At 43.9% G+C, this 21,741-nt stretch overlaps 1 protein-coding gene across 4 annotated transcripts in view; it reads right to left on the bottom strand.

Annotated features, from left to right (window-relative positions):
* The window catches only part of LOC126183309 (protein sickie-like), a 701,479-nt gene extending 689,159 nt beyond the window's left edge, over positions 1-12,320 (bottom strand). For all 4 annotated transcript variants that reach the window (XM_049925155.1, XM_049925156.1, XM_049925154.1 and 1 more), the window contains exon 1: positions 12,263-12,320. The gene's annotated coding sequence lies outside the window, so the exon portion shown is untranslated. The remainder of the gene's footprint in view (positions 1-12,262) is intronic.
* Between the last annotated feature and the right edge of the window lie 9,421 nt (positions 12,321-21,741).

Below are 21,741 nucleotides of genomic sequence, written 5' to 3'. Positions count from 1 at the left end.
ACGAAAATCAGAGAACCGTGGCAACTTGCGAAGGGCAGTCGTGGCCTCAGACTTCCAGTTGTTTATAATATTCCTTAACAATCAGCAGCTAAGTCGGATAAAATATTCAAACTGCATCGAACACGAGCGAAACATCATGCACAGTAATCTGGGAAAAATTCGCGCTGGCCGAGCACAGCCTTAGGACCAAGCACGAGATATTTCTTTCTTTCTTTTTTTTCTTTTTTATTTTGTGCCTGACACAAACTCTGGCCCACGTGGAAATTAGAATGTGTTAACCACTTTAACAAAGATACGAGTTACGCACTCAGCAATGCATGGAAGCGAGCGCTTGATACAGAGGGACTCCAGGGGAGTACGCTTCATATTATACATATTAATGAGAACCGACGCTGCGGAGGCGCTTCATCGTTTGCGCCGGAGTACTCTGTGCTCGCAGAGAGCGCATCAACAGCTTTCACATGTGTGGATTCACCGTCGTGTCAGAGACAGACGAAGACAATGGAGAATGTAACGTCACAAGTTCACCGAAAATATATTATGGGACGCTAGTCATATCTACCGATAGTATGGCTAACGAAATGCGTTCTTCAGTTCTTCACCATACTGAAGACGACGTAGAGCTACTTTCTGAAGAAATGAGGTACCCCTTTCAAAAATGGTTCAAATGGCTCTGAGCGCTATGGGACATAACATCTGAGGTCATCAGTCCCCTAGAACTTAGAACTACTTAAACCTAACTAACCTAAGGACACACACATGCATGCCAGAGGCAGGATTCGAACCTGCGACAGTAGCAGCAGTGCAGTTCCAGAGTGTAGCGCCTAGAACCGCTCGGCCACCACGGCCGGCGACGGTGCTATGATAAATAACAATTGACTGATGAAATTAGATAGTAACGTGGTAGTATCTGCACGTACATATTTCGTAGTAACCTAACATAAATTGATTTTTCGCAAATAAAACCCTTGAAATTTAATGAAATGTGTATTGATCTTCTACATATTCTGAAATTCATATACTAAGATTCTTACGAACTTTAAATTTAAGGCGTGGCGCTTTGCAATAGTCGAAGACTTAACGAACAATAAAAATTCCAATGGAAGAGTGTCTGAAAAAAGTGTTAAAATATAGAAGTCAAGAATGTTGTTTCAAACAATAAGTTGTCTATGTACCACAATTTCTAGAAAATATAATAAACATTTCAACGAATTGTTTTTTCTGCTTTCAGAATGAAAACTCGTTTGAGTCACTCTGGAACATGTCTGGCATACGGTTGGTCTGCAACCGTTGATCTATTTTTGTCTCGCATACAAACCACGTGCAAGGAGATTTTCCAGAAAACAAGCAGACCCTTTTTGACTAAACACCACAATTTTCACAAGGTCTGCAACACGTGTGAAGTTCACACCATATTGAAATTCAAAAGCCAAATTTAATTGATACATCTGTAATCTTGTGTAACGCTGTGGTGTAAATCTTGGGGCTATAATTTTCCGAAATGTTGATGTACTGCAATATTAATTATTCTTGTAGTTCCGGAACTGGCACTCGTTTGGGGAGAAAATGAGGAGTAAGAGGAAAGAAAGGAGCCGAGATGCCTCTTGACTAACAATTAGGAGGGTCACTCGTATTGAATTAGCTAAATAAGGTTAAAAATATAACAAATAAAAGAATAAAATAAAGCAATAAATTTTTAATGATGAAACGCATTCATTAAGTGAATTAACTGTCAGGTCATCGTACGATAGGGATAAATCAAGTACAAGCATTTGCAACCTTAATTTCAGTTTGAATTGCGAATATCATAGCTACGAAAATACAGTTGTCCGATTTCTGCCTGAGCTAGGATGAAAATACTAAAATGTACGTCACTCGACGCGAAAGGGACAGAAGTGGCTGAGTGCGTACACCGTGGGGATTGGCGAAAGGAAACAACAAGCATGGCCAGAGGCTCGCTAGGAAGGGCTCGTTATCTGCCTCAGCCGGCATAACTGGCTCCTTTATCTGCTCTCAGCAGGACACTGAGCCCTTGTTCGCGAAGCCACTTCGCTATCAAATCACGCGAAGCCTTATTCCTGCGCAACAGCCAAACTGTTCACACTGTCAGTTCGGATTAACAGGCTCCTCTAGGAAATAATAAATCCACGAGAGTATGAGATTACGATTAAAGCGAATGAATTCAGTTGTCCAAGGGAGCAAAAAGCGTTTGCCTGGCACATGAACGCTAAAAATGAGATAATGGGACAACGTTTTTGTTGTGGTGGTAGATGTTGCATAATAACTTCGGTCAAAATGGAAACAGATCTGAGGAACAGTTTTATTTACACGACTTTTCAAAGTAGTCGTGTTGTGTGTCTTCGAACAAATTGGTGATCTGTTGTACCGTGAAGTCATAAACTAATCTCTTTTGGACGCTTCATCGCTAGCGGAAATTCGCTCAAACTTCGTGAAGATTATTATATGGTGTGCTCCTTCGCATTCAGTTACGAAATTAGCCGCACAATACCACGGAGGCTGTACGTCTCTTGAAGTTTTTTTTTTTAAATGGGATGCTATAGTTTGGTACTTATTTTCTAATAGCGGGTATCGAGACGAATCCAATGATGTGTAACAGTAAGGTCTTTGAAGGTCAACAAAGGTCAAAAAGGTGGCATGACCGTCCATTTACAGGTGTTAGAAGTGATGCCCATTGGTATCAATGAAGTGCTGCAATCTTATCATGGATAGAGTGGTATTCCTTATCACATCGGCACTTACCGAAGCACATGTTCTGACAATTCTCTCTCGCATTTCTTCAGGTGTAGTTGGAACGTCTTTACAAACAATGTCTTTTACGAATCCCCACAAGAAAAAAATCCAGAGGCGACAAGTCTGGCGAACGAGCCGGCCACGACACATCTCCTCCGCGTCCAATCTAACGATTTGGGAATTGTCTCTGCAACTCATTTCTAGCCATCAGCGGAAAATGTGCCTGACACCCATCGTGTTGATACCACATTCTGTTCCTTGTTCCTAAACGTATTTCTTCCAATAACAGATCTAATGTTTCTTGCAGGAATGTGGTGTAGATCCTACCATGGATATTTAGTGAAATGACGTGGGGGTTCGAAGCTTAACATTAATTGTGTGGCCACCAACATCGCTCTACAATCTTTCCTGAGTTGAAGCCATGTACAGATGTAGTACAAAAACGAAAGAAATTAGAATTAACGGTTATGATTTGTAAAGCTAGTACTCATATATTTGGCTTGCAACAGTGCTATTGTTCTTTCTACACTTATATGCAACTCTAGAATTTTGTCGTTCTCTACTTAAATCGTCCATCAGTGTAACAAACAAGATAATAATCTATGTATGATTCTTGCGTCTGCTACGTTTCAGAAGACCTTGTAGCTTCACTCCCATGTGAAATCTTCCCTCCCTAGGTGCTACAATAACTGTTTTTCAAACGTATTAGGTACTCTCTGTCTTCCTTCATCCTCAATTCTTCATCTCCTTTCATTTCTACTTCTGCGTCTTTCACAACCTGTCTCGATTCACTTGTCGTTATTCTTGCCACTCTTTCCGCTCCTGTCATTGACATCCTAGTAATATCGTCAATTAGTTCGTAGTCTTACAGTAACTCTTTTCCCATTAGAAGTTGTCGACACAACTTGAAGTAACACTCAGACACACACACGCAATTGTGATCCACGTATGTGACTGAGAGGTCAGTTGGCTAAAGAACAGTAAAACGGCTGCTTCTCGTTTTGTCTCTGGTATCGTGGAGGATATCTCCCTGCTGGAACGAATGAAACAGGATCAGACGGCCTCGTGTGGACAACTGGAAAGCTCTTTCTGAAGAAGTAACGGCTCCGTTTTCTTCAGCCACCGTACAAGCCTTATGCTTCTCTACAGCCGAATATGCCTACCCAGTATGGTCCAGATGAACCCATGCAAAGAAAGTCGACATAAGTCTTAATGAAACATGTCGATTGACAGCGGGATGCATGAAACCTACTTCCCTGCCGTAAATATATATAGCTGGCGGGTTTGCGAATTTCAACTCTCGGAGAACATCACATGAATTCACAGAGAGGTTCAGACAAACTATCGACGATCGGCATCCCCTTTTTGGCGGTGAGTGTAAACCCCAGCGATTGAAATCCCGTAAAAGGTTCTTAGCCACGATAATAGAAGAATCACCAGCTGATTACCCACTTGCACAGGAAGTACCCAGAGGCTTCAGCACAAACTGGAAGACATGGAGGATACTGAACCAAATGACAGGGGTGGCCCCAGTGAAGACAAATATGATTAGGTGGGGTCTTGTAACCACGGATGATAAGTGTGACTGTAGCGTTGTGCAGGATATGGAGCACCTGCTCGCCTGGCCAAACTGCCCTTATAGGTAGAACCCCGACGATTTATGGCTGGACAAGAAATGCTGGGCTGAAAGACTGTGACCTGGTTTCCGGACACGAAAAAGTAAAGTAAAGTAAAGTAAGTAAGCCACCATTAACAGTTAGGAGATCGAATGGTCGTACATCGATGCCTTTATTTCGTTAAGGGAAATTTCAGATTTTGTGACTGTCACGCTGGTACTAAACTTTCACGGAAGGGTGAGAAGCAAGTGGACTTAGTACTCCAGACGCTGTAGATATGCACTGTACGGCAAACATAAGAGATAGAAGATCTTATCTAGGTTATGTTGAGTGCCATATAGCTCTAGGTTCAAGTTATCTATAACAAACGCTCTTATAGTATTAATAACATCCGACATCCGAACGCTTACTATCGTCAAAAGCAAAAACTGTGTCCGACGTACCTCTGCGTAAAGCGACAATGCCGTTACCCTCCGCAAACTTTGTATATTACCGACATGACAGTTAACATCTGTCGCTGAGGCTGTTCGCTGACACGACAGTTGATGTCAGTAGAAGAATATTACGAAATGCATGGAGACTTGCCGAGTAACGACGTCTTGTTTAAATATTGACAACTGTCCACAAAGAAATGAATGATGTAGTATAAGCAAACAAAAGAAAAGTTATGATCTCACACGACTACACTATCGTGTATCAGACAGTGGACATAGTCACGACCGTTAATCATTAATGAGTAACTGTACAGATCGATCAAACAAATGTGGGGAATATAAATACTAAGATTTATCAGAAGGGTTAATTCACCCACAAAGAAGATCGCATGAAAGCTTCTCGTTCGACCGATCCCAGAGAGTACTATTCGCTGATCTACACCCTTAACAAATTGAAATAAGACGGAAGATTAAAAGAAGAGTTATTTATTTCGTCGCGGATTTGCTTACTGGAGCCAGAAGGGTCAAAAAATGCTTCTCAAACTCCAGTGGATGGCGTTGAAAAAAAAAAAAAAGTTGTGCATCGCGACGCGAAGGCCCTGACTCTCAAAATTCCATCACTATTACGAAACATGTTACTAGAGAAATTATGACTTAAGCACACAGATATAGATGCTGTTCCTGCCTGCGTAACATTCTGGAATATAAGACAAATATTGGAGGATGAATCTGGTACACTGTGCAGCCGTGCGACGGTTTGCGGAGAACAAATGTAACAGTAGAATATGCTGGAAGAAACCATTAACGTTGCACCTGCTCTCGTTATTGACAAATTAAGTATGACGTATGCCACCGTCAGTTACGGAAGGTCAGTCTGCTGTGAATTCAGTGTAGATGAACGACAGAAATGGCCTCAGTATTCAGCCTAATCTTGTGCGCTGTCAACGTCTTCTAGCGTTAAGAACAGTGCAAACAGAAACAGAGCACCTGAACCGCAGCAGAGAGCTCGCCATCGTTGCGTCACTAGATCTGGGAATTTGGAGAGCCAGATGGATTGCAGCAGTTCGCCTGCATCGTCTATAGAGGCGACAGGATCGATCACCCAGATGTGACGCAGTAGTAAGACGGTGGTACTGCAGTCGGCAGAATCCGGGTTCGATGCACGGCTTCTGTTATACGTCTGCAAGTCTGTTGGACATATGCCAGCAATGCCAAAGCTAAGCCCGTCCTAGCATTACATAGAAAGCGGCACGAAACACGAAAATTAAGTAAAGCTTATTGTCAACCCGAAGGTAGGTTTGAATACCATATAGCGTTACAAGGTTTGCTCTTAGTGGAGGTAGTATTCCCTCGAACTGACTTATTAAGCCCGTTATCGGGGGTGGGTGTGGGTGTGGGGAGAGAACCTATAATTAATTTAGCGTTGATTCCGAAACGTGGCATTCGGGAGGACGACGCTTCAATTCCGTCTCCGGCCATCCTGATTTAGGTTTTCCGTGATTTCCCTACATCGCTTCAGGCAAATGCCGGGATGGTTCCTTTGAAAGGGCACGGCCGATTTCCTTCCCCATCCTTCACTCACCCTAGCTTGCGCTCCGTCTCTAATGACCTCGTTGTCGATGGGACGTTAAACACTAATCTCCTCCTCCTCTCCTCCTCCGAAACGTGGAGCAGCTTAGCATTTTTCATATAAATAAATCATTGTAAGAGCGTGAGAAATGCCAAATTGCTCCGTGGTTCGGAGTCCCTGTTAAACTGTACATCCATTTGCAACTGGGTTGGTGAGTCAGTTGAAAAGCCGGAGAAAAGCAACGTCACACCACCCCAACAGGACCATACCAAGTAAATCACTGTGGTGTTCAAACTGACCATCGGGTCGATAATACTTTTACCTGATTTTCACATTTTTCATGCCGATGACGTGCAGCTTACTGTGTAAGGCAGGGACCGGCTTAGCTTTGGCACTTGAGGCATGCGTTAACAGACGTGCATACAAGACCCGTATTCAAGTACCAGCAAATAAAAATATCAACAACTTAAATAATCAGTTGTTTTCATTCAATAATCCCCTGTTTGTTGTTAATTTCACTTGATTTTAGCAAGTAGACAATGTGTATCTTTACACCTAACAACCTAAAATAGAAAGATGGAGAAAAAAGCTACAGAAAAAAATGTTCCCAATGAAAGAATGAATCGGTAGAGAAAAAGCACGAAGCACTCTGTAAAACATCTGTTGTTTACAAATGATCAGTTTCTGGTAAAAATGCGGGATAGGTAGTTTTCATAGTAGCGCCCTTTTGCGGAGTGTCTGTAACGTCACTCGCAACAAAGTGTTTAGGAGTAGTGCCTGTAAACGATCACCTTCACACTGAAAGTCAACTTTTCTAAGGGAGATGAGGAGTAGAGACTGTAAGCGGTCACAGGACACTAAAAATCAACATTTCTAAGTGATGATGATGTTTGGTTTGTGGGGCGCTCAACTGCGTGGTTATCAGCGCCCGTACAATTACCCAATCTTTGCTCAGTCCAATTTCGCCACTTTCCTGGATGATGATGAAATGATGAGGACAACACAAACACCCAGTCATCTCGAGGCAGGTGAAAATCCCTGACCCCGCCGGGAATCGAACCCGGGACCCCGTGCTCGGGAAGCGAGAACGCTACCGCAACATTTCTAAGGGAGACAGCAATCACAGGGTGGGAGAAGCACACACATCAGTAACTGATCCGACAGTATAAGTGAAGCCAACTTCTATACGATTACACATGGAAAGTCCCAACCCCCTGCCAGTGGATTCCAGAAACTTGACGTCCTCTGTCTGTATACATAATGTATCGAAAACGCTTATTAATATCTGGGAATCGGATTTCTTCTGCAAAAATGATACGAGGCACTACATAAACATTGGTCAACAAATTTTTAGATTCAGAGGTACAAGATTATCTACTGTAGTGTGTCAATTAAGCCGTCTGTTCATTAAACATGTCATACAGCTTCAACTCGCGCACGCAGACACACTTAATCATTGACAGATGTTTGCGTAAATCATCGAGTTCTCATAGCCACACAGAAATAAGCCACTGACAAAATACTGGGAGAAGTGCGTGATACACACTGTGCTGTCTCAGAATACATTTATTCACTACCGGTTTCGACCATGGACCGTCTTCAAAGTGGAAAAATGTCTATTGTGAAAACTTTACGTGGCATACATGATATTTAAGCAGGAAAAGTATAAATTATACCATTGCAGCTGAGTCAGCCCAATCCAGATGATTTCTTTGGCCGCCTACGATAATGGACGAGTGCTGGTTATATTACTAAGACCGCAAGAGGAAGGAGTAAAGCAATCAGTGGGAACATGTGAGTTCATCACCGACAAAAAAGGCGAGGACCAAACCATCGTCGGGCAAGGTGGAGATGAGAGTTTTTTGGGAGTGCCACGGTGTGGTGCCAACAGATTATGCATACTAGTGGAATCTTCTAACGATGTTACAGGAGGTAGTTAAGACGAAGCGTCCAAGGGTGTCTTCCTCTTCCACGACAACGCCGGAGTTCATTCTGCGAAGGGCACAGTCACACTTACTGCTTCTTTGAGGTATCAAATTTTACCTCCCCCCCCCCCCCCCCCCAATGCCTCGTATTCTTCATTTTTCCTCTGATGAGGAAACCATTGCACGGCAGGTTTTTCCAGAAAGACGAGGTGATTTTTGAGGTGTAACATTTCCTGAAAAATCATAGTCAAGACGTCTACAACCAAGATCACTGGCAAGCCATCCACCTTAGAGAAAATGTGTCGCACTGAATCATGAATAATGGGCCAACACCGTCACATAATTTGACAGTCGCAGCTTGATTTTCTCGAAAGGCAAAAGTGTAGTTATGGCGTATCTGTGAATTCCCTTTGCATGCTGTAGTTCGTAACTGTACGATACGTGATGGGAAGTAAACACGGTGGATAATCGTGCTGGGAGTTGTTGGCTTCGGCATCTGTCAACTTCGGCCTCAGGCTACGCTATGGGTGACTGTCACCAATACCTACTTTTCTCCCCACTGTCCATATCGAATACAAATTCAGTCACCCACTTACCATCATGCATCATGCTATTACCAACCACAGCACATAACGGAAGACACACGTACACCGTAACTGCACATTAGCTTCCCGAGGTGATAAATAAAACATCATGACTACCCCTCTTAAATGATAACTATTTACAAAAGGCATCTACCTACCGGACCGAGCGAGGTGGCGCAGTTGTTAACACGCTGGACTCGCACTCCGGAGGACGACGATTCAAACCGTTTTTCCGTGATTTCCCTAACTCGCTTCAGGCATATGTCGGGATGGTTCCTTTGAAACAGTATGGCCGATTTCCTTCCCCATCCTTCCCTCATCGGATGGGACCGATGACCTCGTTGTTTGGTCCCCCTCCCCAAAATCAACCAGCCAACCAACCTACCTGCCGGAAATAGGGCTCCGAAAGAAAAATCAAAGTTACCACATGTCAGCCATCTCGAAACTGGAGACACTCCAGATTTTCTTGTTGGTATACAGTACACAAAAACAATGCTATATTAAACTCACAACACGAAATAGATAGAAACACTACAGATAAATCCCCTCACATGCCGTTTATTAGATATACAAAGCAACTGATGTCTTGCATAATGGTAATTTCCAGTTGACACAGCGTTCCAATCAATGCCATTAAGTCGTTCGACATTAATACCTGTAGTACCTTTATGTTCATATAATTAACTAATACAATGAACTAAGGATGAAAATTAAAATAATGCCGATAACGAACATGGTAGATAATAGGTCTCTTACTACATCATAAAGTTCATCGTATGTACGGTCACAACAGAAAGAAGAAGACCTGGGTTAAACGTCCCGCCGACGACGTGATCATTACTGACAAGAGCACAAGATCGGATTGCGGAAGAATATCAGCCGCGTCCTATTCAAAGGAACCATTCCGTCATTTGCCTTACACGATTTTGTGAAACCAAAGACGAGGATTTGAAATACCATCCACTCTAATGCAAGTTAAGTGCCTGAAGTATGTACGAGGGCATGCTGTAAAGTGATGCCTCCGAACTTATTATTCTGTTCTCAACATCTGTTCCATGCAGGTTACTCGGTCGACTTTCCCGCTTCGCTGACGCAACTGGCAACCCTCTGCCGCAAGGGGGATCTGACTTTTATCGTGCAAGGTGACGGTGTGTAATGTAACTACGTCGGTGAGTGGAGATCCTCACAAACTGAGAGCGCGAATTCGAGGGGTTCATCCACACACGGAGCGCCCTCTTCTTCAGCTTGACTGTGGCAGACCACACACGAGCGCTGAGACATCTGCAACAACCCGACGCCTTGGGTTGTCTGTTATCGATCATCCTCCATACAGTCCTGACTTCTACTCATTCCTCGAATTTCATCCATTTCCAAATCATAAAGAACACCTTCGAGGACTTCACGTTGACAGATGTGAAACGGTGCAAGCAGAGCTGAGGATGTAGCTCCGTCAACAAAGTCAAACATTCTACAGTGACGATATCAATAAAATGGTCGCCCATTAGGAGAAATGTGTTCGTTGCCACGGTGACTAAGTTGAGTAATAAATATGTAGACATGAAGAATGTAGATGTAGAACGTTACCGCGCGGGATTAGCCGAGCGGTCCGAGGCGCTGCACTCATGGACTATGCGGCTGGTCCCGGCGGAGGTTCGAGTCCTCCCTCGGGCATGGGTTTGTGTGTTTGTCCTTAGGATAATTGAGGTTAAGTAGTGTGTAAGCTTAGGAACTGATGACCTTAGCAGTTAAGCCCCATAAGATTTCACACACATTTTGTAGAACGTTAATAAAGTTCGTTTTATTTACGAAGTATCAAGAGTTTCCACATAAAAAATTCGGAGGCATTATTGGAGATACGATAAACTACAAGGCGGTGGTTTTTATAATGTGAATGGTATAATAGCACTTGATAGAGAATACACTGTCGACGGTCACGACAGTCTCGGATGATGTTGCAAATTTAATAAAAAACATTTTATATAGTCAAGATATCACTTTTCGTCGTTGGCCTCAGAACTCCGAAAACGACGTGGAATTTATACATCAGTGCATCCGGATGTACTGTGGCCGGCATTTCCACGAAAATGATAAAATCAAATACACAGGTTCCAATGGGATAGTACTTAACGTACAGTCTCAAATGTGATATTCGGTAGTGTAATGGAGATGAAATTACTAATCTCATCTCTAATGCTTAAAATGAAGCAACTTCTTACAACAACAAAAATTAGATGCAGGAAGCTGGACAAAACGCAGCGTGCTGAAAGCTGTCAAACGGAACTGCAAACCCTAGGAAGAAACTTCCTGAATTTCTAGAGCGCGGAGATTGTACATTTCCCTTGGTTTCGTTAGGCTTATTTGGAACCTGGTCCAATCGTAAGTATCCAGGTTGTCTATAGATTTTCTAGACTATTTCAGAGTGTCATGGTGAGCTGAGTGATCGATCCCCTTCGACAACACTGACATAGCCAAGGGAGTGTAGCGTGTGCTGTTAGCTTTAAAGGCGGAAGGAAACTATTGAAGCACTGTGCTGCTGCCGAACGAAGTTTTACTGTTGGTGGAGTGTGTCCAGTGAAAATTTTAAGACTTAACTCAAATGATTTTACCTCTTCAGAGTTCACAATGGGTGAAGAAGCTACTTTAAACGCCTCCTCGATCTATTTCTTTCTTCGGCCCAAATTTAAAGAAAGCCACACTTGTTCAATTGTCTGCCTTAAGGTTCCAGAAAAAATACTGTCAGTTTCGAACTCAACAACTGATAGACAACAGCACTGGGATGTATAACAAATTGACGAGACTTATACAAATGGTTACGTACCGAAACTGTGCAGTTTGCTATTCGGCAAGGCAGAATAAAAAAAGAACTACAGCATGAAGATAAGGCGAAATAGTTCGAAACTTGTTATGACATACAATATTAACGAAAACTCACAAATTAACTAGTTACAGTTTATTCGATCTTACTTTAATGCAACAATCAAATTTTGATTTACAATACCTTCAGCAACGCTGTGTGTTCAGAAGACCACACCTGTCTTGTTTTCTGACTTTTTCAACAGCAGAAACACACATTGCTTGTAAACAACGTGCTCTTCAGCCATATTATAAACACAATTTTTTGATTGTTATTAGACAGCAAATATGGGAAGAAAATAGTGAAATCTTCGAAGTTAAACAGATATTCCCGATAACCCGCGCCGCTATTCTGCGAGCTGTCAGACAGTGCAACAATAGCGGCCTGTAACGGCGGTGGGCGTAACCGTGTGTTGTGGCGCACTGCGCGGAGACAGGAGTGCCTTCCGGCGCTCTCCGACTGTCAGCTGACGCACACGAGGCGACAGGCTCGAGCCGGCTCGCCACTGGCAGAGCGCGAGGAGCGTACCTGTGCGGCGCGGCGCGGCGCAGCGGCCAGTCCCCCGTGGCTGAGGTGCTCCGCTGCTGGTGGCGGCTCGCCCGTTACTGTCGCGGCCGGGCCGCGGGCCCCGCCGCCACCACGTGGTCGCGCCCTGACGTCACGCCGTGACGTCACCAGCGGTGGCCGCTGCCGCTGCGGCGCCGAGACGCTGGCCGGTTGCCTTCCTCCTCGCCCTTGACCCACAGGACGGGCAGGCGCCGCCAACAGGTATGCGCCGACCCCTCCCTGGGAACCGGCGCGTGCAGGGCACTGCTCCTACGATGTATCGAGCCTCTCACTGCTCGCGACTCTGCCATCTCCTTTTAATTCCGCTTCGCCGTATCTTCGTCCTCCTGCATCTGAACCATCCTTCTTCCTCCTCGACATTTTACCTCGACGTGGGTTTTCGCCTCTACTATGTTCTCGATCCAGGCCTCTTTTAGTTCTGCTGTTCGCCCCTCTATTTCGTGCCCTAAGCCCTAAAATGTTATCCAGCAGCATACTCAGGGGGAGGGCTAAGGGGCTCAAGCCCATCCTGGTCCGCTCCTGACAAATCTCAACTTACACTTTTTATTACCCCTGTTCCTCAATACTACACTGAGGTGACAAAAGGCATGGGACAGCTATATGCGCCGGCCGCGGTGGTCTAGCGGTTCTAGGCGCTCAGTCCGGAGCCGCGCGACTGCTACGGTCGCAGGTTCGAATCCTGCCTCGGGCGTAGATGTGTGTGATGTCCTTAGGTTAGTTAGGTTTAAGTAGTTCTAAGTTCTAGGGGACTGATGAGCATAGATGTTAAGTCCCATAGTGCTCAGAGCCATTTTGAACAGCTATATGCACATACACAGATAGCTGTAGTATCGCGTACACGAGGTACAAAAGGGCAGTGCACTGTCGGACCGTTCATTTGTACTCAGGTCATTCATGTGAAAAGGTTCCCGACGTGATTATGGCCGCACCACTGGTTCAAATGGCTCTGAGCACTACGGGACTTAACATCTGAGGTCATCAGTCCCCTAGAACTTAGAACTACACTACTGGCCATTAAAATTGCTACACCACGAAGATGACATGCTACAGACGCGAAATTTAACCGACAGGAAGAAGATGCTGTGATATGCAAATTATTAGCTTTTCAGAGCGTTCACACAAGATTGGTGCCAGTGGCGACACCTACAACGTGCTGACATGAGGAAAGTTTCCAACCTGTTTTCCATACACAAACAGCAGTTGACCGGCGTTGACTGGTGAAACGTTGTTGTGATGCCTCGTGTAAGGAGGGGAAATGCGTACCATCACGCTTCCGACTTTGAGAAAGGTCGGATTGTAGCCTATCGCGATTGCGGTTTATCGTATCGCGACATTGCAGGTCGCGCTGGTCGAGAACCAATGACTGTTAGCAGAATCGGTGGGTTCAGGAGTGTAATACGGAACGTCGTGCTGGATCCCAACGGCCTCGTATCACTAGCAGTCGAGATGCCAGGCATCTTATCAACATGGCTGTAACGTATCGTCCAGCCGTCTCGATCCTTGATTCAGCTGATGGGGACGTTTGCAAGACAACAACCATTTGCACGAACAGTTCGACGACGTTTTCAGCAGCATGGACTATCAGTTCGGAGACCATGGCTGCGGTTACCCTTGACACTGCATCACAGACAGCAGCGCCTGAGATGATGTACTCAACGACGAACCTGGGTGCACGAATGGCAAAACGTCATTTTTTCGGATGAATCCAGGTTCTGTTTACATCATCATGATGGTCGCATCCGTGTTTGGCGACATCGCGGTGAACGCACATTGGAAGCGTGTATTCGTCATCGCCATACTGGCGTATCACCCGGCGTGATGGTAATGGGCTGCCATTGGTTACACGTCTCGGTCACCTCTTGTTCGCATTGACGGCACTTTGAACAGTGGACGTTACATTTCATTGTGTTACGACCCGTGGCTCTACCCTTCATACGATCCCTGCGAAACCCTACATTTCGGGAGGATAATGCACGACCGCATGTTGCAGGTCCTGTACGGGCCTTCCTGGATACAGAAAAATGTGTGCCTGCTGCCATGTCCAGCACATTCTCCAGATCTCTCACCAATTGAAAACGTCTGGTCAATGGTGGCCGAGCAACTGGCTCGTCACAATACGCCAGTCACTACTCTTGATGAGCTGTGGTATCGTGTTGAAGCTGCATGGGCAGCTGTACCTGTACACGCCATCCAAGCTCTGTTTGACTCAATGCCCAGGCGTATCAAGACCGTTATTACGGCCAGAGGTGGTTGTTCTGGGTACTGATTTCTCAGGATCTATGCACCCAAATTGCGTGGAAATGTAATCACATGTCAGTTCTAGTATAATATATTTGTCCAATGAATACCCGTTTATCATCTTTTTTTCTTCTTTATGTAGGAATTTTAATGGCCAGTAGTGTACTTAAGCCCTACTAACCTAAGGACATCACAAACATCCAGGTCCTAGGCAGGATTCAAACCTGCGACCGTAGCAGTCACCCCGTTCCGTGTGAAGCGCCTAGAACCGCTCGGCCACCGCGGCCGGCCGCACGACGGAAATTAACACATTCTGCACGCGGAATGGTAGTTAGAGCGTGACGTATGGGACATTCTGTTTCGGAAATCGTTAGAAGATTCAGTATTCCGAGATCTACGATGCCAAGAGTGTGCCAAGAGTACCAAATTGCAGGCAGTATCTCTCACCACGGACAACGCAGTGGCCACGGCCTTCACTTAAAGGGAGGTTTACTATCTTTGGCCCGAAAAAAGCATGTTCTTTGAGAATTTTTTTCTCGGGGTATGTTATAGATATCAATGTCAAATTTGACCAAAATGTTTATTGATATTTCCTCTGCAAACTGGAATTTTTTCTACCGGAAATGTCGACGAGCGAAGACGGAAATGCCGTCGCAACGAAACAAAATTTCGATGTAGACCTCCTCGCGCGGTATGTCACAGGTCAGCCGGCTTGTATGAAATCAAAATTGAGTTGACGTTGGCGAAGTATATAAGATTCTTTAGGAGTTGTTAAGTTATTTGGACAGTATGAAAGAAAATGGCGGCCTTCTTTTTAAAAAAAATAGGGTTCTCTTCATCTGTTTTTCGACTTCGTCGGCCAAGTAAAAATATTTATATTTGATGGATCGGAATAAAAGTGGTACCACTCCTAGACAATTTAGTTATCTTCGTCGGAAACAAAGAACCATGCCAATCGGTTCAGTAGATTTGAAGTTACCATACCGCGTGATAGAGAAAAAAATGTCGTTTCGAGAAAAACGCGTTTGAAGTTTTGACTACATATAAATGCAATATTATGCAACGTACGTTCAATCTGCTATTCCGAGTCCATAAACTAGTCCTTCCTTTTCCTCATAGAGGGCGTTCTGCTCGATCTGGACCATCCTCCGGTGCTCCAGAGCCGCACGTACGGCCGTTGACAAGCGGTTTTCGGGCGCTTGAATCCGGTGGTCGTCCGAATGTTTGGGGAACTGCGTCGGATAGAGTCCCAGGCTGACGTCCATGGTTGTCATGGTCTTCAGAATTGCTGAATACTCTTCGTTGAAGCTGCTCACTGCCAGGAAAGTCACAATCTCCACAGTCTTCGCACCAGAATGCAAATGCTTGGAGGCCCACTTCCTAACACACGCGTTCAAACTTGCATTTGAATTTTCTGTGTTTCCTCCCAAGCACCGGTACGATTACTCGTCCTCCGTAAGAAAAAAAAAAAAAAACTGGTGCGTAAAAAAGGCCGATTTCAGGCAGGTGCACTTTATTGTTCAACAGCAACTAAGAAACATTTCCGTTCCGTACTCGGAAAAAACCGTTTCAGGGGTGGATTCTAAACACTTTTATGGAGCCAAAAATGCAATTTAAAAAAGATCGATTTTTTGAACCAAAAGATAGTAAACCTCCCCTTAACGACAGAGAGTAACACCGTTTGAATAGAGTTGTCAGTGCTAACAGACAAGCAATACTGCGTAAAATAACCCTAGAAATCAATGTGGGATCTACGACGAACGTGTCCGTTAGGACAGTGTAGCGGAATTTCGCGTTTAATGGGCTATGGCAACAGACGACCGACGCAAGTCCCTTTGCTAACAGCACGACATCGCCTGCAGCGTCTCTCCTGGAGTCGTGACCATATCGGTTGGACCCTAGACGACTGGAAAACCGTGGCCTGGTCAGAAGAGTCCAGGTTTCAGTTGGTAAGAGCTTGTGGCAGGGTTCGAGGGCGCCGCAGATCGCACGAAGTCATAGACCCAAGTTGTCAACAAGACACTGTGCAAGGCGTTGGTGACTCGTAATAGTGTCGGCTATGTTTACATGGAATGGACTGAGTCCTCCGGTCCAGCTGAACCAACTGAATCGGCCACTGACGGGAAACGGTTATGTTTGGCTACTTGGAGACAATTTGCAACCATTCATGGATTTCATGTTCCTAAACAACAATTTTATGTCACCGGGCCACAATTGTTGGAGATTAGTTTGAAGAACATTCTGGACAATTCGAGCGTATGATTTGGTCGCCCAAATCGCCCGACATGAATCCCATAGAATATTTATTGGGTATAATCGAGAGTTCAGTTCATGCACCAAATCTTGCACTGGCAACACTTTCGGCATTATAGATGGCTATAGAGCCAGCATGTCTCCGTATTTCTGCAGGGGACTTCCAACAACTTTTTGAGTCCATCCCACGTCGAGTTGCTGTACCACGCCGCGCGAAGCGAGGTCCGACGCGGTATTAGGAGTTATCCCATGACTTTTGTCACCTCAGCGTATACTACCTACAGAACAGTTTTTATTAATTATCCATTTTAAGCAGGTATAGACCGTCTTCAAATATTAAATTCTTATAAGAAGCTGTTTACGTGAGAGGTTTTGAACAATTCGGTGTGCGTATCATATATCTAGATATGCACGATGAGTTCATACGATTTCTGTCTGCAGCTGACTTGACTGGTACTACATTAAGTGATCAAGTATTAAATCAAGTCGGCCTATAAGCTGAGACTTTGACGGATCAAGATTATGACGGAGGTACCAACGTGTCTGGGAAGTTTTGTAGCGTACAATCCAGAATAAACAGCTCCAAGCTCTAACGACTTACGTGCGTTATGCAGCACATAAACTAAACCTAGCTATCGTGAAGACTTGCAGCTTGCCTAGAATTCGCAATATGATAAGACTTGAAGGTAGAGTTACCAACTTCGCGCGGGAGTCAGCAAAACGGTTGGAACTTACGAAGCGAGCTATTCTTGAACCCAACCAAAGACGAAAATTGTTACTAAGTCTTAGTGATACAAGCCGGGTTGAAAGGCCAGATGCACTCCTTCAATTCAAAGAGCTCTTTGAGTTTATTACAGTTCCTTGAAGACTTGGACAGAACTTCCCCGTCATCAGAAAGTGCACGTCTTCTGGCTTCTATTTAACGATCAGACTTTGTGTTACCTTTGATGGTAACCACCGCCGTATTTGAAATTACTGTTTCGCTTTCGTGGCAACTTCAAGTTGTTGCATTAGATCTTAATCTTTGCTATGAGATGGTAGACAGTGTAATAAGAACACTGGAAAGGTACAGAGAAACTGGATGTCAAGAAATTTTCGAAGAGGCGTACTGTAGGATCTTAGGACATCCCAGTGCAGGCACGCGGAACAGCCGGACTTTCAAGTAGCCGCTCAAATATTGAAGCGCCTTATGCTAAGGAATACTACAGGTAGAATAAACCTTCAATACGTATACATGTTTCTTGCTCAATACAGAATTTTTCTTTTGTGTTGTGTTCTTTCGAGATCGAGATTAATGTCGTATTTGGTTTCAGACTGAATGCATTCCTTCTTTTCATCGATTTTGTGTTGGGACAGTTAAGGAGTCGATTTTCGACAGCAGACCACTCTTCAATTCTCGACCTGTTGACCTTTATACCATGTGCCACCTTAAGAACAGAAAATCCGGACTCAGTAGTGGCAGCTGCACGTGTTTACAGCAGCGAGTTGCCTCGTCCTCTCATATTACCTGGAGAAATACCTCTCTGGAAAGAGCTTTGGAGAGACAGAGAACATCTCCCCCAAACAGCAGCAGAGGTGCATCAAGATAAAAATGTGTTTTTCCCAAATATAAAAGTTCTTTTAACAATTCTCGCTACATTACCAGTATCCACTTATATTGGGGAGCACAGTTCCTCTTCGGTTAAACTAAGAAAATTGCACCTTTGTACGACAAAGATGGAAGACAGATTGAACGGTTTGGCTGCCATATATAATCTCGGAGATATATCTGGCAGCTACAACCTATATAAGTCATTGAAGAATTTCTCCAAAAGTTACCCGTGGACAATTGCTATGCGTTAAATGAGCAGAATAAAGTTTAGTGTGCTTTTTTTTAGTGTTTTAGTGTTTTCCTCGGCAAAGGCTACTCTCAGCCGGGTCAAGCCCCTTCCAAACCAAAATTGATGATATCCTTTTTTTCTTGGTCTCAACATATTGTTGATTGATCCAGGCCTGTCAGGAGTCGATTAGCAGAGCTCAACAGCTTGCCATCGCTCGGCGCCTAGGAAGTGAGTGCAGTAAAATCGAGCGGTCAATGTCATTATATAGAGCAAATAAGTGCAAACTGTGTGCTGTCTTCAGAGGAATGGCCATGTTTTAGCTTCGCCTTAGCCTTAGGCCGGTGTTACACTATCAAATTTCTTTGACAAATATATCTGAGATAGTATAATACGGCTCTTTTGATCAATGTTGCCTTTTGTCAAATTTATTTGATCAAATCTAACGCCTCATCTCAAATTTGATCAAAGAAGGTGTTCGTCATCCTTTCACTGCAAGCGGCTGGCATGTATAAACTGTGAACCCATTGTGTGTTGTTTATATGGAGCGGAGAATCACACTGTAAATGTAAGGTAAGTCGTATTTCGGATTTTATTGTGGCATTATAAATGTGGAAAGGCGTTATATCATCTGGGATGAAATAAAATGTTTTTCCTTTTTCAGGCAGGAAGATGGGAATCCACATTCTTTCTTCAAAGCAGATTAGAATAGTCCGTGCCGACAAATGTGTATAATAAGTCAAACCAGTAAAAATGTAACGCAAGTTCATTGTCACCGCTGATGTTTATTTGTCCATCGAAAAGGAAATTAAAGAATTGCTGTTGTTCGTTAAGGTTAGAAAATTAACACAATACGATTCGCTGATGAAGCGGCAGTGGTAGCTGATAGTGAACAGGAATTGAGTTTTGTGCTAAATACAACGGAACATGTGCCATCTGTAGGTTAAGGCACGCAAGAAAGCGTCACAGGCGGACATTCTACTTTGTAGAGGACTAAATGTTTCAGCTGCGAAAGAGAAACTTGGTAGCTACGTGCAAGGCGTAGATGCAAGGACAAGGCCAAAATGTCTTTTATAAGAATAAACACAGCTAATATCCAAGAATGTAAAAGTCGTGCCCGGCTTCGAATGTATTAAAATGAGCCTGAAATACGTAAAGAAATTCGAAAGCGTAAAGGACCTGGAAAGCACGCGGATATACTCCTGATCAGTTCCTTTTGAACTTACACGCATCATGTCACAATTTATTAGTCATGTTAAAGGATTTTCGATGATACGATTTCGACTCTGTTACTGTGAACTGCGTACATTACGTTGCACTCAGATTTTATTATTAGCCGGTCAGTGTGGCCGAGCGGTTCTAGGCGCTACAGTCTGGAACCGCGCGACCGATAACGGTCGCAGGTTCGAATCCTGCCTCGGGCATGGCTGTGTGTGATGTCCTTAGGTTAGTTAGGTTTAAGTAGTTCTAAGTTCTAGGGGACTGATGACCTCAGAAGTTAAGTCCCATAGTGCTCAGAGGTACTTGAACCATTTTTATTATTATCTATTAACATTAACAGGAGGAGAGATTTTAGTTTAGTTACATTTCATATTCTGGTTGAAAAAATCACTGCCCCGTTTAGTGACTGTGAACTATGAAACTAACAGCATTAAAAATATCAATTTTTCGGTTGATATCATGCGGTTCTTCTGTTGCTGTTCTGTCTCTTTGTGGTACGCAGTGGTTTTCTTCTATCTAAACAACATAGTGTTTCCCACCATGGCTGCATTTCGTGTTCAGTAACATATGACCAAAGGTCACTGAATGTAAAATTTCAAGCGAGCACATTTTTCACTGCAATCTCTCCCAATTAACTGCTGCGGCTTATAATCTCAATACATCATATTAACTGTTATAACCTAAGGGTATAAGATGCAAAAGAAACAAAGAGCTTAACCAAACAATTGATTTATGGTCTTTTTATAAAGACCATGAATCTGAAATTGTTGTTTTCAATACTTCCGTGCAGTTAAACGTTTACCAAAGTACCAACTTCAGTTGTAGACATAGTTTTGCTTTCTTTGTATGAAAATATTTTTGTTGTGACGCAAGAGTCCGTCGCGTCCGTTCCCTCCGTTCCGGCCTACCGCACCTGCACCCTCTCAGCCTCTGCAGGCAACACAGCAAGCACGTGGAGCCCGACAAACAGCTGCGATTGGCTCACGCCTGGCCACTACCACTCGACTGTCTGAAACGTGTCTCACAACGTAATTTTAATCGGGGTATAGGGATCTTATGCTCATTCCATTACATTCATATCAAGCTTCCGCATTTTCAATATTTTTTGTCAAATTCTGCTTAGTTTGTAATATCAATTATCTTTATTATTACATTTTTTATATGACTGAGGTAGTTTTTGGAAGAAGCAATAATAGGGAGCTACCTGTTCAGCTTCTAAGCGTCTATGAGTGGCCTGAGCTAGATACGGCATACCTGAAGAAACTTATGAACTCTTTGCTACTTCGAATGGAGGCCATTCTCAAGATTAGAGGTGGTGTTGCGTATCTCCTGAGGGACGCTATTTTTTTGTCCGGTGCTCATGCCCACAAAAGGTACATTTCCGTGTTGCAAGTAAGGCAAAACGAGTTAAGATTTTAATTCTGTGCTAATATTGATGCTGTGGGGTTCCTCTTTCTTCAGACCTCATTTATTTGCCCTTTTTCACATTTTATCTGAACGCTGCATTTAAGATGAATGAGTCACTATCTCGTCCAGTTACACAGATCGCTACAGCGAGGATTTGAGAGAAAATACCCAAGGCTGACAAGGAGAAAGCGAGACTGGTCACGCCATACTGTATGTCGTTTTAGGTACAGTCCTGGGGTGAAAAATCGAACGAGACATGAAAGTGTATTTATCCTTGCGGTCGCAGGTGTCGGGGAACACCCGACATTTAGGCGCCAAACACTACTTTTCCTGTACAAACTACAGGGGGAATCAAAAATAATAATCCAATTTGGCACGTCTATATTTCTGAAACTAATAAACACATACAATGAATTTTATTTTTTTATGAACGGGAACCTCAGAAACGTTTTTATTCATATCTTTTCATAGGTGTTCGATATGCCCCTCTTGGAGTGTCCCTCT

This window comes from Schistocerca cancellata, chromosome 4 (assembly GCF_023864275.1).
Source record: "Schistocerca cancellata isolate TAMUIC-IGC-003103 chromosome 4, iqSchCanc2.1, whole genome shotgun sequence".
Taxonomy (NCBI): Eukaryota; Metazoa; Arthropoda; class Insecta; order Orthoptera; family Acrididae; genus Schistocerca; species Schistocerca cancellata.
Note: the sequence above shows the minus strand (reverse complement) of the source record. Positions and strands in the feature narration are given on the sequence as shown.